Genomic DNA, 15940 nt, shown 5'->3' with positions numbered 1-15940 from the left:
GGAACACATGGTCGTCAACGAACGTGCCCATGTAGCTCCGTATCAAAAGCGCCAATCATTCGGCTGGACGTCAACACCTTGACCCTATTTTAGAGTACCGTCCATGTGGCTAGTTTGAGCTCTGCGAGCCTGTCTCTTGTATAGTGCTGACAGTTGACTTTCAACAGTCTGAAAAGGTTATGGAATACCCAGATGCATATGTGCAAGTTTCAACGTATTGAAAGATACAGGCCATCGGCCTTACCTATCCATATGCAACTCTAACGTCTGAATATTAGGAAAATTCGTGCCAAAGCATGGCTATTCGTATCTCTGTACGAATGACTGCGTATGGTAGTAAATCAACTTTGTGAAATTTATTTGGACTATTCGTATTAATCGTTAATGGCTTATTCCGCCGTAATACTCACAGACTTTTTTAGTAGTATATGTGATCTGTCAAGGCTAGCTAGACAAAGACCGACACTTTTTCTCCGATGGGCACAAGAAATTGTTTTACAGGGATACGGAATAGTATTCTGTCGACAGAATACATCTCTATCATTGGCTGGTGTACAGTCAGCCACATACTAAAGAAAGTCTGCATGTGCATGTACAGAACAAAAAAAAGCGCAACAACGCCTTACGTACTCAACAGTATATCCCGTAGCCCGAAATGTCACTATCGTTTTGACGTCAGCATACTGATGGATTTCTGTAAACGGTAGATCGAAGTGTGCACGACGTCTCCAACCTCATCACCAGGCAAATCTTTTCTTTCATTCCCATTGAAACAGGTCTGAATATGAAGTAATTTGTCTGTCAACGAAGATGGAATACCCGGCACAACAGTAGGACGTAGCCGTGACGTTAGATTTTAATCTTCTTTGACCTAAGACATTTTATTAAATCAACATACGTAGCAATGGAGTACTTTTTCCATGGCCTGTCGACATCTAAAGTTATTAACAAGAAAATAACGAGTCCAAATCTGCGCAGGGACACACCTATAAATTCATTCATTGCTTTGTTCCTAAGGCACAGACCTATCTAAAGATACTATAACTCTGTATTCAAGCGAGAATGTGACAAAGCATTAATTCTAAGAGTAGGCAATCATTCTAGCTAACTGAATGTAGCACAAAGTTCAGTCTGGTACATAGCAGAACAAATATCATATACATTTCTCCAACCTACATAGATTACAAGCCTAGTACTACACGCACTAGAGCAAATTATCTGCGGATATCTTTAACTACATACCACATATATTTTCTTCTCTGATTCGACCAAATCTATCGTAGTTGTCGAGGTGTGTCTATTGCGTGTTGGCGTCTCTGCGGGCTCGCAAATGCAGATGAGGCACTGGAAAAACAACTGACGAAATTCGTAATGGGTAGAAGGCTGTGCGTGGAAGGTTCTACTTGTGGTTCTAACCTTTCTACAAGATTCAGGAGCTCCATAAAAAAAACCATGGCTATTAACCTTTTTTACGTCTGCGCATCTACTTTGGCGTGGTAAATCTAACCACCCTACGTAGTCCATTACGATTAGGAGAACACAGTAAGCTAGCTAAAAAGGCCTAACATATCTGACTAACAAGGTAGTGAATCCACTAGCTCCAAATGCCCTGTTTCTTTACAAGCAATGGCCTAATTGGTTATCAAAAACTAGTCCTACCCAACGGTGAAGCCGAACATAACCTCTAGAGGGGGAGCGTACATCACAGCGGTGAACCTACGCTTTTTTCGGGAACACTATAGCAATTGGACGAATACGAATAGGAGCAGCCGAGGTGTACAGCCGTACGTAAAACGGCCGCCGATTGCGTTGGCGTTGAATGTCCCAGTGGCGCAAAAATGACGTGACGACAGGTAATGATAACGACTTGCTCAGGCACGAGCTACATGAGTTGTTCGAGGAATCAGCGCTTGGTCAGTCGACCGCCGGATATTTTGAGATGAAATGTTTACCATGTTAGATAATTAATAGGTTGCCTATACAGCCTGCCTGTTTATATTTATGGAAGAAATACTCTTAACTTTAGGCTGACAACAATTGTATAGCTTGCCACACAAAGTGATAAGGCTCCATTATTCTATCTTCATCCTAATCTAGTAAAACGTCCACCCTACGCAATAATAAAATGCGTAAATTCAATATGAACGTTACAGCTTACCGTTCGATTAATTCGACCACGGACACTCCTCTAGGGTCATAAAAAAAACACCAATTTCGTCTCTTTGCTCGTAAAGCGGACGCTGCCTTACTGGACTAGGTTGGCCTCTCCGTCGCTCGCCAGACTATTCGTTTAAAAGGGAAATCATTTGTAAAGTATAATTTTACGTATAGAAAAGCATTTCTTCGCTTATTTAAAGCCTTTGTTCTAAATGCGTAAACGTATTTCCAGCCTTGAGGGATCATTAAATGTTGGAAAAACTGTTTGTAATCTCGTTGAAGCCATTACTGTGTACCTAAAGGTAATGCTGTGAAAGCACACCTTCAGCGCCAATATGGAAAACAACGTTCAAGGCCTGATTTATAAACAACTGAATCGAACTTATCCATAGTAGAGAGCTCATTGGACATTTGTAACAATGTTTTCCAATATCAACAATGCATTTTGTCCACCAGATGTATCAATCGGCCTTTCGGGGGTGATATGTCGTTCACTTGAATTGATTCTGGAGATGTTTTAAAATACTAACAATTGCTGGCTTCTACAGGAGAATCCCAAAAGTTTAGATGTTTAACCATGTGCCACCTATTAACATGCCCTACCATTCATTATACTACGATTAGAAAATACGTACGTAAAATTCAATCATATCCCTTTTTCGTTCGACATATATGACTATGTTCCAGTTAAGAATACGCGTACTACACGTAATTTTGACATCTAAGAATACAGGGTCAGGAACAGACATTTGGGGCATGGTAGTCGTATACTACTACTACCTGTACACAATCGTCGAAGACTTTTCTGTGCAACGCATAATAACAGTATAAACTATCCCCTTTTGCGCGTCCTTTCCCGGTTTCCGGTATAGTGTGCTCGGCCAATAAGAGATTTACAATTCGATTTGGAGCCATACACAGGCAGCTTGTTCCCTCATAGTGTTTGTGTCAGTGTCCGAGACATCTTTGCCGGACAAAACTCTGCGCTTAGCAAAACGAGGGCTGAAGTCAATTCTGAAAAGTTTTACTAGAGAAACAGCGATCAACCATACTAAAAAGAAGAAAACCAATAACGAAGAGAGTACCATAAATCATCGCACTGGCAAGGAGTTTTAAGGAGTCAAATCCTGGTCAACGAAAATCGGTTGTCTCGACCGTCAGGACCACTCCTGACAACGCTATCGTATCGACCTTTCCGAATTCCGTTAGGAAACAGAATTAAGCGGATAACCTTGTGAACGACAATAGTTGCTTTCCTTTGATGGTGCCTGGACGGCACTTGGTATTGCGTACAAATTTGGAAATATTAAAAACTTCACACACGTTCATAGTGTAGCGTATAAACGAAGGTTTATGGATTTTCTCTTCTAAACGGAGGCCATTCTATACGATTCCGAGTGATTCAAAGTTAACAACCATTGTATTTGAACGCTTCCAGTATATTAAAACATTTCACGCTGGAGACGGCGGCTATAAACGACTGATCCGGTTCTTGTACAATTTGTGAAGCAGACAAGATAACCAAGAAAAATGACGTATCCGTATTTATTACAATTAGCTTACAAAGTAAGTTACAATTATTGAGCAAAACTGGCTTGCGCCCTTTAAACTAAAATTATATGGAGCTTAAAGGTCACTGATTTTCTAACAATAACAAAATAACGTCTAACTCACATATGCTCACTTCACCCACACAAATAGATAGCCATAGAGTTAGGGATATAATTTAACTTGTCAAAGATCGTTGCACACATCGAGTGCCAGCCTTAGATATACTTACAAAGCAGTGGAAACGTAAGTTAAGGTGCCTTGAGAAAGTATTTATGCTTAGAAGTGGTTCCAACGTAACGCCGAAAGCAACCTGAGCCACAGCCACCTAAACACATTGGAAGCGTAAACGGTTTCGCAACAAACAAATCGTACAAGTCACTGAACGCTTGTAGCGTTCTGCTAGCGACTAGACGCTTTCCTGTTTTATTAACAGAGACGACAAAGAAATAGAGACAGTTGACTACAGAAATGCGTAACGTGAGTTGCTTTTCTAAGTTCTATATATAATGACGGAATGAACAAGAGGGGCATCTATTGCTATGAGACCCTCGCCCAAAGTAGGACAATGAACAAAGAGACAGCCGGTATTGCAGTCGAGAACACGCAGTTTGATGACAATAATACCTCACTCACCATTACCGAAAGGGTTATTCAACATTGTCCCTAACCCACTTATTGACCCGACTCCAGAGCTGCCCAGGCGATTAGCGAAGCGTATAAGAAATACGCGTGTTAAACACGAGTTAAAGTCATATATATATATATATATATATAGGGATCGATCGCTAAATATATCGGTGACTTGTGCATAATGCTAATATAGAACAAATTATTTTTATATTTCTTAATTATAAGGATACTTCCGATTAGATCAATTAGGATTGTCGTTGTTGCTTACATACAAGTGAATGTTTTTTCTTTTTATCTCTTAGGTTATTGTTCTTCGATAAAAATCATAACAAACGTTCCTTATGTGGTACCGAGCGGCCCTAGTTAGCTGGGAGACTAGAGAACAGAGCACATATGAAGCGTAGAGATTTCGATCGTGTAGTTCCATTTGAAACACCTAGCTCGTGTACATTTATGTATATGAAGCCGTACTCGTATACCCAAACTTCTGCTGAGGAAAACTGTCAATAAATACTGCAGACATGGCCTGCGTGTTTTTTCAACGAAATATCTGAATTATAACTAATTCGCTCTCGCGAGTATACTGCAGGCGCTATTTAGAAGGACCATTTTTCACTTTTGGCGTCTTGTACGCCACTACTACATCAAGCTACTCACCCAGTGTACATACACTTGCATTGCACTTTCCCGTTTGGAGACAATGATGCGACGGTACAAATTTCAGACTTTCATTCCCTTGATTTATTCAGCAAGGCCCGTACGTTTCCTGTTTTTTTTTCGGACGACCCGCCTGCATGAAACAGATCTCACAGTAGTTCATCCCTATCACGACATCTGCTCATTATCAAGCCGAATATTCTATTCGTTAACGCCGACATCCCGATAGGATAGATGGGAACAATATCGAAGTTAACAGAAGCTGCGACCACGTCGTGAGGAAATACAGCTAAATACTCACTCAGGTAGCCTTCCGTATGTTCGCACGAATCCTCGAATCTTAACCGAACGTGCTCTCGCATCAATCTACTTGACGTCTTTACATATGCGTTCATAAGACAATGGTTTTTATATAGATCACACATGATAAGAACTCATACTAATGTTCGGTGTTGTAGCCTCATTTACGTATGGTGATAGCTTCATTACTGCTTGGACGTCTTGGACCGTTTTCGGTTAGGTTATACGTTCTCACGAATGGACCTAATAGAAAAGGACATTAACAAAAGAACGATGATAGTTTATGGTCTGAAGGCCATGTATTGCTAACTACAATGGGAAACAATCTAGAAATCTTCAACTACCTATAGTCGAATCAATCTCGATAATCGGCCATCCGAAGTTATTAGAAGCTCTAATGATAATTCGTTCCACCCATATCTGTTGAAGATTTCAAGTCCACAGCTTTCGATTTCTGTTCAGCATCTCCTGATCGCTGTTCTGTATTGAATTTGTCAAATGAATGCTTCCTGCAATTGCAAAAAGGGCCATTGTACCCGCATTTATGACACTGTGATTCTTTTTCGATCAACGCTACAAAAACCGCTCTGCTTTCTCTATAGTGTAATTTGTAAGGCTTCTTCCGCTGCCAGCGAGGCTCATTTTACTATACATACATGAGGCTATTTCGCGACCGCATTTAACATGAAATGGAGTAATTATATGGCGACAGCTATAGCTTCGATTTAGCTCTGGGATGATGAAGGCCAAATTTTTTTTGGTTTGCCAACGAGTTGCCAACGTATATGGGGATTATCTTGTCAAGCTGGAACGAAACACAGTAGAGGAACCACGGAAATCAAAGCGATATAAAATAACGACCTAATGAAGGTATGAGTTCGTTGTGAAACCGCTATAGCGGTGATACATGCTCTCCGTCGAATGGGCATTCGCCTCTGGTGAAGCTCGTCAAATGGCCATCATTTACGTTTGCCAAAAGATGTGACATTATTCAAATTGTTACTTCTCAGACTTGAAATCTAAAACAGTGAAGTTTGCGCCACCTCTTTCCGACTATTACATTCATGTGCCAACACTTGGTCTACGTGCATATAATGCACGTTCGTTTTTAGGTTTTATTGGTAACGATATGAAGAAAAGGGTTAGTAAGAAATTTGTATTTTTTTCTCGATTGCGTTATCTCCATGGGATGTTTTTAGCACGGCTTCAATGACTTTCCTGTCGAGCTCAAAGCTGTACGCAGTACACGTGTTACGCGAGGCACCGTTCGTTTGTTCATATGCTATATACGTTCTACTTCTACATCTGACGTTGATGAATAGCACAATGAAGCTTTTGTTGATGATAACCAGGTGTGAACAGCGATAGATACCAGATACCATCTCTAACCACGGTCCTGCCTAATTCCCGTGTAATTTCTTCATCGAGTTGCTATTTATTAATTGTGTCTTCGTTGTGGTTCTCGTATTTTTCTACTGTTCTAACGCGCCGTCTGCTGCGACGCTAGCCATATGCTACAAACATTGCGTATCTGGTCGCATAAAGGGATTCCGTGTTTTACTGTATTACAGATAACTGTTATAGAAACGTGTACGTAAGGCAATGCGTACTTGACGCCTTTAATACTTCCTAAATGTTGTTGTTTCTGCCGCTGTTGATGTTGTCTTTTGGATGGGTACGTACGATATAAACTAACTAAAAGCTGAAAATCAACGACGAAAGCAAAACAACGGGCGACGCCGCTATGAAGATGACTCAGGTTGAGGCTTGGTTGAGTCGATTTTCTGCAATCTTCAAGCGATAGCAGTTCAGTGCACAAGGAATACTAATGTGATGAAAAAAAGATAATGCTGAGTATATTTTTGAAGTTTTAAACAGCTCTGTTTTTTTCTCTACTGGTTAATAAAATATGATCGGCCTCTGGCTAGGCAGAAGGCAGGTAAAATTGTCGGGTTTGCGTCAGACGTGAGCCGGCAGACTAAATGACAAGATGCCGCTCAAAAGCCGACGGCTACGGGGCCGTATATTTCATTCATTATATAGACGTTTGCAGCACTTTACTCAAAAACGTAGGATAATGCGATACGAACTTTAACAATCATTTGTCTTCCGGTTTCACCTTAATCCCGGATCTCTACATGGGGTAACAGTTACGGTTTACACCGAAAATTGTATGGAGAGGGTAGAGGGTGAACTGAACATGGAACTACTTACTTCCCTTAAGAACAAAAAAAATATCTTTAGTGAAGTAAATTCCATCTTGTCGGTTTCTAGACATTTTCATGTACGGAAATCCACGAGTATTTTATAGCATTATGAATTCAATTTAGAATTGGTCCAACAGTTATCAATAAGCGTTGAAATACTGTCTAAACTTACTAAGATATTTCACGTGCAGTTCACCAACATAGTTGATCCCTGCTCTTAATAATAATATTAGCTTTTTACCTCAATCAAGTCGTGGATGCTACGCGTAGCAGCAGCATAAACACTGAGCATGGAAACGCATCGGTAGGATAGCTTTATACTATATGTCAAACCTTTTTGCTAGTGAAATTCAGCCGAACTCAAAAATTTGATCAAGTATAAATAAAAACTTAACTTTTTTTTCAATAGTTTTATTGGGCTACTTCGATTTCTGTTTCGTCTGTCCCGAAGCCAAACATGCCTCGTGCCCTATCGCGAACAATCCTGGCCGTACACAGAGAGAAAGACTGTGATGTGCTCTAATATTTTTTGTTGTTGGGGCCCCCGAAGGGCATATTCCATCGACCTTCTACACCAGCAAACATAATATATGTTAGGATAAAGACCACAGCAAAAAAAACAACAACAATGTCAACGACGGCGACTGTGATAACAAGATCTTAACCAGGACTCTCCCACTGGGCCAGCGAACCACATTACCGGTACTACCGAACATCCATAGGGTTCGTCTCATCGTATTGTAATCGCTCAAACCCATCTTCGGTTAGTTGTACGTTGTCTGGCTATCGGTAGTACTGTTCTTCTAAATGCAGCGACGTTCGATCCCCCTCGCCACTCAATCTAGTCTAGCGTGAAATCAACCCAGCATATGGTGAGCGTAGGTCAGGGTTTTCGTTGTACAAATGGCTGTGTCCGATTATATTGGAATATACATATGAATGTCCTGTAGCTCCGTGTACCTGGCCCGAGTCCGAGCAGGTAACATGTTACATGAAAGACTTGTGTGTAGCGTCCGCGTGCCATTCAACTTGAAGGTCCTACTCTGGCGGGCTTATATTGCTTGCGTGAAATTGCAGTTACGGGCTGTATTGTATACAAATAGCTCTGTACATTGTCGATTGTTTAACAGCGCTCGAAATCAAGAAAACTATACGTATTCTGAGCATTGAATGTCGGACGAAGTTGTTTGTCTTTTTTTCTCTGTTTCCTTGCTTGATGTTTCGTCGGAAAGCAGACTTGTTCCTAATGGACAGCGAGATGGTTTGAGGTCTACGAGCGCTAGCAGTCGGCTGAGTCTTGTGAAGAGCGCCGCCGTCTTGATTTAGAAATAGCAACTGGAGAAGAGGGACGACAGACAGGCAGCAGAAAGCACCGAAAACAAATTGAGACATCTGTCCTTTGATGCTTCAAAATGGATAAACATTACTCAAGAATCGAAAGAATAGGGAGAAAGATATGCATTGGCCAGATCCTTTCCTCGGGCTCTTGGTATTCTTACCTGTACAATTTGAAAACAGGAGCCATTGAGGGAGAATGGGTACTTTAAGACTTCAATGAATAGAACTGTCTGGAGGGTGAACAGTTTCACACTCATAATTTGTGCATTTCGGTCATTAGTTAGTAGTAATAATCAAAATTTTCAACAATTTATTTTCTGGAAAAATTTGTTCGAAACGATAATGAGTTTCTTTTAATTAGTTTGAAATAAGTTATGAAATGATAATAGTTTAAGTTCAGCAAGTTTCGGGGCAACGTTCTTCTCTGACAAAATAAGAACGTACATACTATTATACAAAATCAAATTTCGCCCTCGCTAACCTCCAACCCCTTTATCATCTTTTTATAAGTATCGTGCTTTTCCATCAGCCTAGACGAGCTTCCCGGCCGATTGGCTCGTCCGCTTTCAACACAAAGTAGCATAGAAATGTGGTCAAAACATAGAGCATACCCTAAAACGCGGATAAGACCAGAATAACCAAACAGCGTGAGCTCAAAGTATAGTATGACCTGAATCATAGAATGGTGGGTGAGCGGGTCAAAATTTGGGTATCCTCGGTACGTATCCCTCGGAATACGGTCGTTCTTCTCTGACCCAATTTTTACCAGCCAACCAACAGATTGTCGCTAACATGACAACAACAATCGGATACATGAACAGAATATATTTATAATTATTCGTCGTCGCATTAGATAATTGCTTTGCACTTAAGGCAAACTGTGTTGGTATTTTTCAAACGTTGGCCAGTTAATAGGCTGGCGTTTGTTTCAGGCTCATTACTTGGAGAGAAGAAAATCCCGAGATTTCACAGACCCGCCAGAGGTGTTTACGATTAAACTACTTGCTAAACAGCAAAGCTTTCTGAACTGAATGGCATAACAGATGAAATTTCTATTAATGGCAACGTATAGAGGCAAAATAGTTAAGAAACTAGATCTCACTGATACTGATCCATTATAAAAAAAGTGTGAACGATCTTAAACAGGTACGCTAACATGGAACATTTATCAATGGCCTTTCAATAGCAATGGCGTTTGATCTCTATGAGAGTCGAACCGTATACCTTTACAGCTTACTCAAGATGACTCATCTAAAGAATAGGATGTGTTTTTTTCTTATTTACTTAAGCAGAGGTCAACGCTGAGTTGTACAACAGATAGATACTCAATCCTTTTCATGTCTGTCTGACGCTCGGCGGCCATTTGCCATCGAAACGCCAACAGGAACTTCCATTAGCCACGTGTATAGTATAATGGAACGGGCATGATCCGAACGCCAATAAACTGTGCCCGCTAACCTTCGGATACCGAAAAATAAGGGGAGTTTCACCCTGAGAATGAATAAGCGACAGTCACAGGTTGTACTGAAAAAATCCACCCTACGCGCTGCGTGTAGCCTTGCATACAAAGATTACGGTGACATTTTACAGTCTTCTCATTTTTACACGGGCGAAATGAACGATGATTAGAAGCCTATAGTGATACAAGGTTAATTTAGGAAGCGGTCTATATTTAGGGTAGCTGTATTTTATAAAAGTATTTTTCTTGTTTGTGCAGGAACTTTTGGTTTGCTGAATTACTTCTATAAAGAATGACCCGAACCCATTTGTTGACCTGTCTGTAAATCAACAATTTTCAACCGTTCCTAGCCTGCAATCGTCGCAGTACCAAACTAATTTAATGTTTGTATGTAACGTTAAAATTTCTTTGTCCAAGTGCGCGATGAGCCTAATTAGAATTCATGTTGTTGACCCTTTGTTATTGGACGAATAGGACAGAATTCAATGCGTTCGCCCTTCTACATCGACATCTCCCCAAGAGAAATTAGCATTTTACTAACTTTCTCTCCTTAAACTATTCCTATTTTTATTAAAGTATTAAGCTACGATTGATGATATCATTAACACTCAGCGCTATCGCGTCGCACAGCTCATCGAAGTGATCTGCAAGCTAGGCCAGTCCTTCCTGATCCCCATAGGATCCAGGCGAACGGAAAACTGAATGCCGATCGGTTATAAATACATAGACTTTTCTGGGTCAACGGATCTCCTTCGGGCTTCGTTTGTTGTCTCTCTGTACAGTAACAACTATCGATCAACATAGCCCACATGCCATATGACGTTGCTCAGGCCAGCGTCGGAAGCTTGGACGGCGCCAAGACTGCCCTCAGTCTGCCGGGAGTTTCTTCTAACTCTAACTAAGTACGTGTATATGAGGCTGTGTCCGAGTTATGGTTGTGTTTTAACTGTTGACCTTTTCGTAGGTAACCTTTTAAGAGGGAAAGCACGAGAAGGCAGTCTATCTGCTAAAGGTTCATGATACAATACGTATATGTTGATATACTATTTGCACCCAATGACTTCTAGTGACGACAACTTTTACGTCTTTGCCTGACAACGACAGCAACAATAACCTAAGCTAGCGTGAGCCACTGGCTAAAAAGTCAAGACAAGGTCAGCGGTATCTCAACGTAGACTACGCAAATGGTGGTACATGGTCGATTAGACCGATCTGCTGTAAACGTTGAGGTCACAATACTAGGTCTACGAATGCACGTGGAAAAAGCTAATCATCTGATTATTCGATTCGAACCTAAGAAGGTTTCTGCAGCGAGTTCTGTTTTCGGATGGATGACCAATTAGTAGAACGGGACGGCAAGAGGGCTGAACCAACCACTGATAGCCATATGCAATAATGTCTACAAAAGTATCAGCGGTGGGGCCGACGACAATGGTGCCGTGGGGGGTGTTCTGGCTAGATGTCTACGCGTGAGTGTGTGCATATAAAATGTTGACAAATATAAACGATGCTCAACTGGTCTAGCAGCTTCCGAACTTGTTTATGTTTTATACGTGTATAGATGAAAGGTATTAATCAGTCCAGTTATATTATATTACTGATTGTTAATATGGGTTTAATAATGATTTAGAAAAGTTCTTGTAAGCTTCAAAAGTAGAGTTTACACACTGACCTGGAGTAAATAATAGCAACTTTGCCGCCATATACAAAACATCCCATATAATATTTACGGTAGCACAGTTAACTTGTGATTTCACAGACGAAGACATATGTGCTTAATGTGGAAAACGAAGTTACTAAGCAATATAACTACCTAAAATACGTTTGTAAAAATGATATAGAACTATTTTAATTTGCGTAGGGCTGCCCTTCTTTGTTGGTGGTCTCCGATAGAAACAAGTAAATATGAACGGCAATGAAACTTTTCGTCCTGTTCTTTTCTGTCTTTAGGATAAAAAAAAAAGCGAAAGGCCATAGCTTCGCTTGTTGTGTTGTTAACTACTCTCTCGTTTCCACTTTAGCTACAGGAGAAGTAACTTGCTCTTATGTTTAGTTACTTTCGAAGTACATACAGATCGCAATTACAACTAGTTTAATGGCCCGAACTTTCAGCCTTGAAAATGTTTTGGCTACAAACGAATTCGAACTCGAGCTGTCAGACAGATAATGATGTGATTGGAACGACGCCTGTGCTTCTTTGCACGATATCACGGTACACGAGGAACATTGGGCAGCCAAAACTCTTAATTTGCCTGTTCCCTTTACAAGAACGTGCTACAGTAGAAAGGCAAACAAGTCCTGCAAACATAGTTGCGTGTGCCGATAATGAGTGCCGACCTTAAGGAGCCTGACACATTGTAATGTCACGCCAAGTTAACCTGTATCTGCAGGTCCTTTGCGCATTTTAATTATGAAAAAAAGAAAACAACAAAATTCGAAAGTTGGGTTGATTCCGTCTGGGCTCGCCGTTCCCCAGAGGACTAGAGTTTTCTTTTACAAAGCTTCATCCGCGGATTAGACTGCCCTTTAAAGTATTCAGTGCTGCTTCGGTTAACTTTTCCTTGTAGGCCGAATGTAATGCCAATGCGGCTTTTTCGAAAACCAAATTCTATAAAATCTTCATGAAAACTATATTGGAGTTAGCAACTGTTGTTTCTGATTTCATGTTAAGCACCATAATAATTCGTGTGAGTAAATTCGCATGGGTAAATCTTCAAATCCCAGTGTGCGAGTAGACGTAATCTTCTTGGAAAGTACAACAATTCTGTTCTCATATAAAACGCGCATGGCAACAATATGTAAGCGTGCTGTTGTAAACGGCATCGCTTAATATTGCAACAATTGGTACTCCAAAACAGATCAGTCACTGTACACCCGTCGTCGTCAAGTATTTGAGCTAGGACTCAGGGTATACAAAGACGGCTCTGCTCGCAAGAACATGATCGTATGTTGAATCAAACATACTAGAAGGAAACGTGTTTTGGCCTACGCTGATTCATGGACCCATCGTTAGATAGAAGTGATCCTGATTAATCTTGTCTTTACATGGGAGCGCGGATTCCAGCCGTCGCACTTCTATAACCATATATATATATATGTATATATATCAGGAATCCATACGTATATATGTGTGCGTGCGATGCTTTGGGAAGCAAACTATTTTTTATACTATATTAAATAACATAAAATCAAAAGCTGTCCTTTTTAACATTTGATAACATTACGCTAATTCGACAGATTTTCGACACAAGGTGACTATAAACAGAAACGAAGCGAAGAAACCGCTCCAACACGTATCTGTGCAGGTGGTCTTCTTAAAGCATTTTGGTTTGGCGTTTTCGGCCATGTAGGCTTACTACATAGGCTGCCATGTAGGGATTACCTGCCATGCAAATTCACGCTTAACCGAATGCGCCATACTATTTCCTTGAGTGAACTGTCTTTGTCAGTATCCTACGTTCAATTTTTCCAGTTGAATAACAACTATGAGATGGTGTGCATGTTGCTTAAACACTGCTTGGGACTGATTGTTGTAGGTCTTACCATCACAAAAGCACACGAGACGCTGCTGCAGAATCAGCCTGGTAGATTGTACACCACCCAAATGTTTAGAAGATTGCTAAATCTTGATTGTGCGATTCGTAGATTTTTTGAAAAACATCAATAACAATCATATGTAACTTTAGAAATCGTTATGCTGTTAAGCCTATCGTTATCTTCATTTTTCTCTATCGCATCGAGCTACAGCCTAGAAAATTTCCAAGTAAATGTTTGTAAGTTGATTGAATTTGGATATTAGAATCCAGCATGTGTGTTCTTGCAACTTACCTGTTTTCGCAACACTGTGTGAACGCACCTTACTGCCTATCTGGAAGATTAAGCTGAAGAATCACCCAGCATGTGATCGACAGGCTGTTAGTGCATAACCAGTGAGCGAGTACGTGAACCCTTGCGTTGATGTAAGCTCCACCTACCTGTTTGTCAATTCTAACAACCTTACTTGTCTCAACGAAATGCCATTTGTATGTAATAAATGCCTTGTAGCTAGAAAAACTAAGGTATTGCAGAATCGTCTCGAAAATGGGTGTATTCAGCCAACTTGCTCTTTTGAACTATAACCCAATAAACAACTGTGCGCAATATAAAATAATAATACAAAAAAAAATATAAATTTGTTTTGCAAAAAGTATATGCTAAGGGAAGTGTATTATAAAAAGCAACAGGCACAGCAAATAATAGCGGTAGTTACTTATTAGGTACCTCCATGGCATGGAATTTTCACCGCACTGGAAGCGGTACAGGAATACCGGCTGTGGATCATACTGAAGGAACGACGATCTCTCTGCGACCTTTATCAAGCTTTGTTACAACCTGTGATCAGAAATGGCCTAACGACCGCAGTGAATAAAGCCATGTATTGCATACTGATGGAAGAGGTCAAAATAGTACTACAGAGCCAAGTGAGTTTCTTAGCATTTCTCTTCTGCACTTCTGCCCTGTCGACAGTCTTCAGTGTGAGTATCCATGTACATATGTGTCTCGCTTCGCTGCTTTTTTCTGGTAAGCGTCGTTAACGACATCCGATTGGCATGCTGTTGCGCTACTCTCCCTATATTAGTTGTCGCGTAAATGTACAGTCCATCTAGCCATCTAGCCCCGTCCTGCTAGACCTTCATACAGATTCAGAGACACAAGATCAGGAAGTTCCTGAACGAAATAGATGCCTTGTTAATGGCTGTGATGATCAGCGCCTCGTAGGAAGTCACTATGGCGAAATTGCTCGTTTGCGGGGACCGCAATGCAGGGAAGTCAAGTAATATATATATATGGGCTCAGGTAACAAGTTTATGAGTCGTCAGTCGTTAGGGTGACGGAGCAAGAAGAGACCCAGAAGGCCTCGGAAGGAAGCTGATCGAACGATGTCCTGATAGGCCAAAAAAGGAACCTCCTGTCAGAAGAAAGCTGGTGCTCTCCCTCCTGTCAGAAAAATCTGGCTCGAAAAACGAGCTTCATGCTTAGATTCAGCTGATCGCACTGCTACTGTGGGTGACTCCTACTGAAATAGGTACGCCGTCAGGACTTGTTAGAAAAAGAATGAAACTAACAAGACGGCTGGGCGGAGAAAAACATTGATAGCTTACAACTGCAAACGCATTGTCTGCAGAACGTATGAAGTCAAACGAATATTTACATGGGACCAGATATATCGTATATCGATCTACTAATGTGGCTACCTTGTAGAAGTGTATCAGGTAGAAACATTTTCTGGATCTTCTCTCTTTGTGAAATGGCAATTTTACAGTAATTTCGTATAACTAGCATCGATTTTATGGTTATATATTGAAAAAAATTAATAAAATCAAATCTGTTATTATTGTTCATATACTTTACATTAAGAACCGATTTAAACGACTAGACAGATGTGTTCCCTGGAACACTCGGCTTAGTTTCAAGGCTTGTCAAAACTGTTATGCTGACTGCATAGCGATTTTGCTAAGCTCGAATCTTGAGTGCAGCGTAAGCAGGTCTCTCTGCAGATATAAATTACGTTACCTGTACTAACCGATCTAGATGTCGAAATTATCGACCACGCGGAAGTAAACTTTTTACCTGCAGGCCTTCCTTTAACTACTCCTATATA

General features: G+C 40.7%; 2 long non-coding RNA genes across 3 annotated transcripts in view; one reads left to right on the top strand and one right to left on the bottom strand.

The window, feature by feature from the left end:
• Positions 1-15940, top strand: part of LOC147754547 (uncharacterized) — a 63626-nt gene that overhangs the window by 13011 nt on the left and 34675 nt on the right. The window lies entirely within an intron of this gene.
• LOC111254630 (uncharacterized) lies at positions 30-4222 on the bottom strand. The gene is made up of 4 exons (XR_015317075.1): positions 3938-4222; positions 1243-1356; positions 631-798; positions 30-168 (listed from the first exon to the last, which is right to left on the bottom strand). It is a non-coding gene; the product is annotated as an uncharacterized LOC111254630 (long non-coding RNA).

The sequence above is a fragment of the Varroa destructor genome, unplaced genomic scaffold (genome assembly GCF_002443255.2).
Source record: "Varroa destructor unplaced genomic scaffold, Vdes_3.0 BEIS01000007.1, whole genome shotgun sequence".
NCBI classification, from domain to species: Eukaryota; Metazoa; Arthropoda; class Arachnida; order Mesostigmata; family Varroidae; genus Varroa; species Varroa destructor.
Note: the sequence above shows the minus strand (reverse complement) of the source record. Positions and strands in the feature narration are given on the sequence as shown.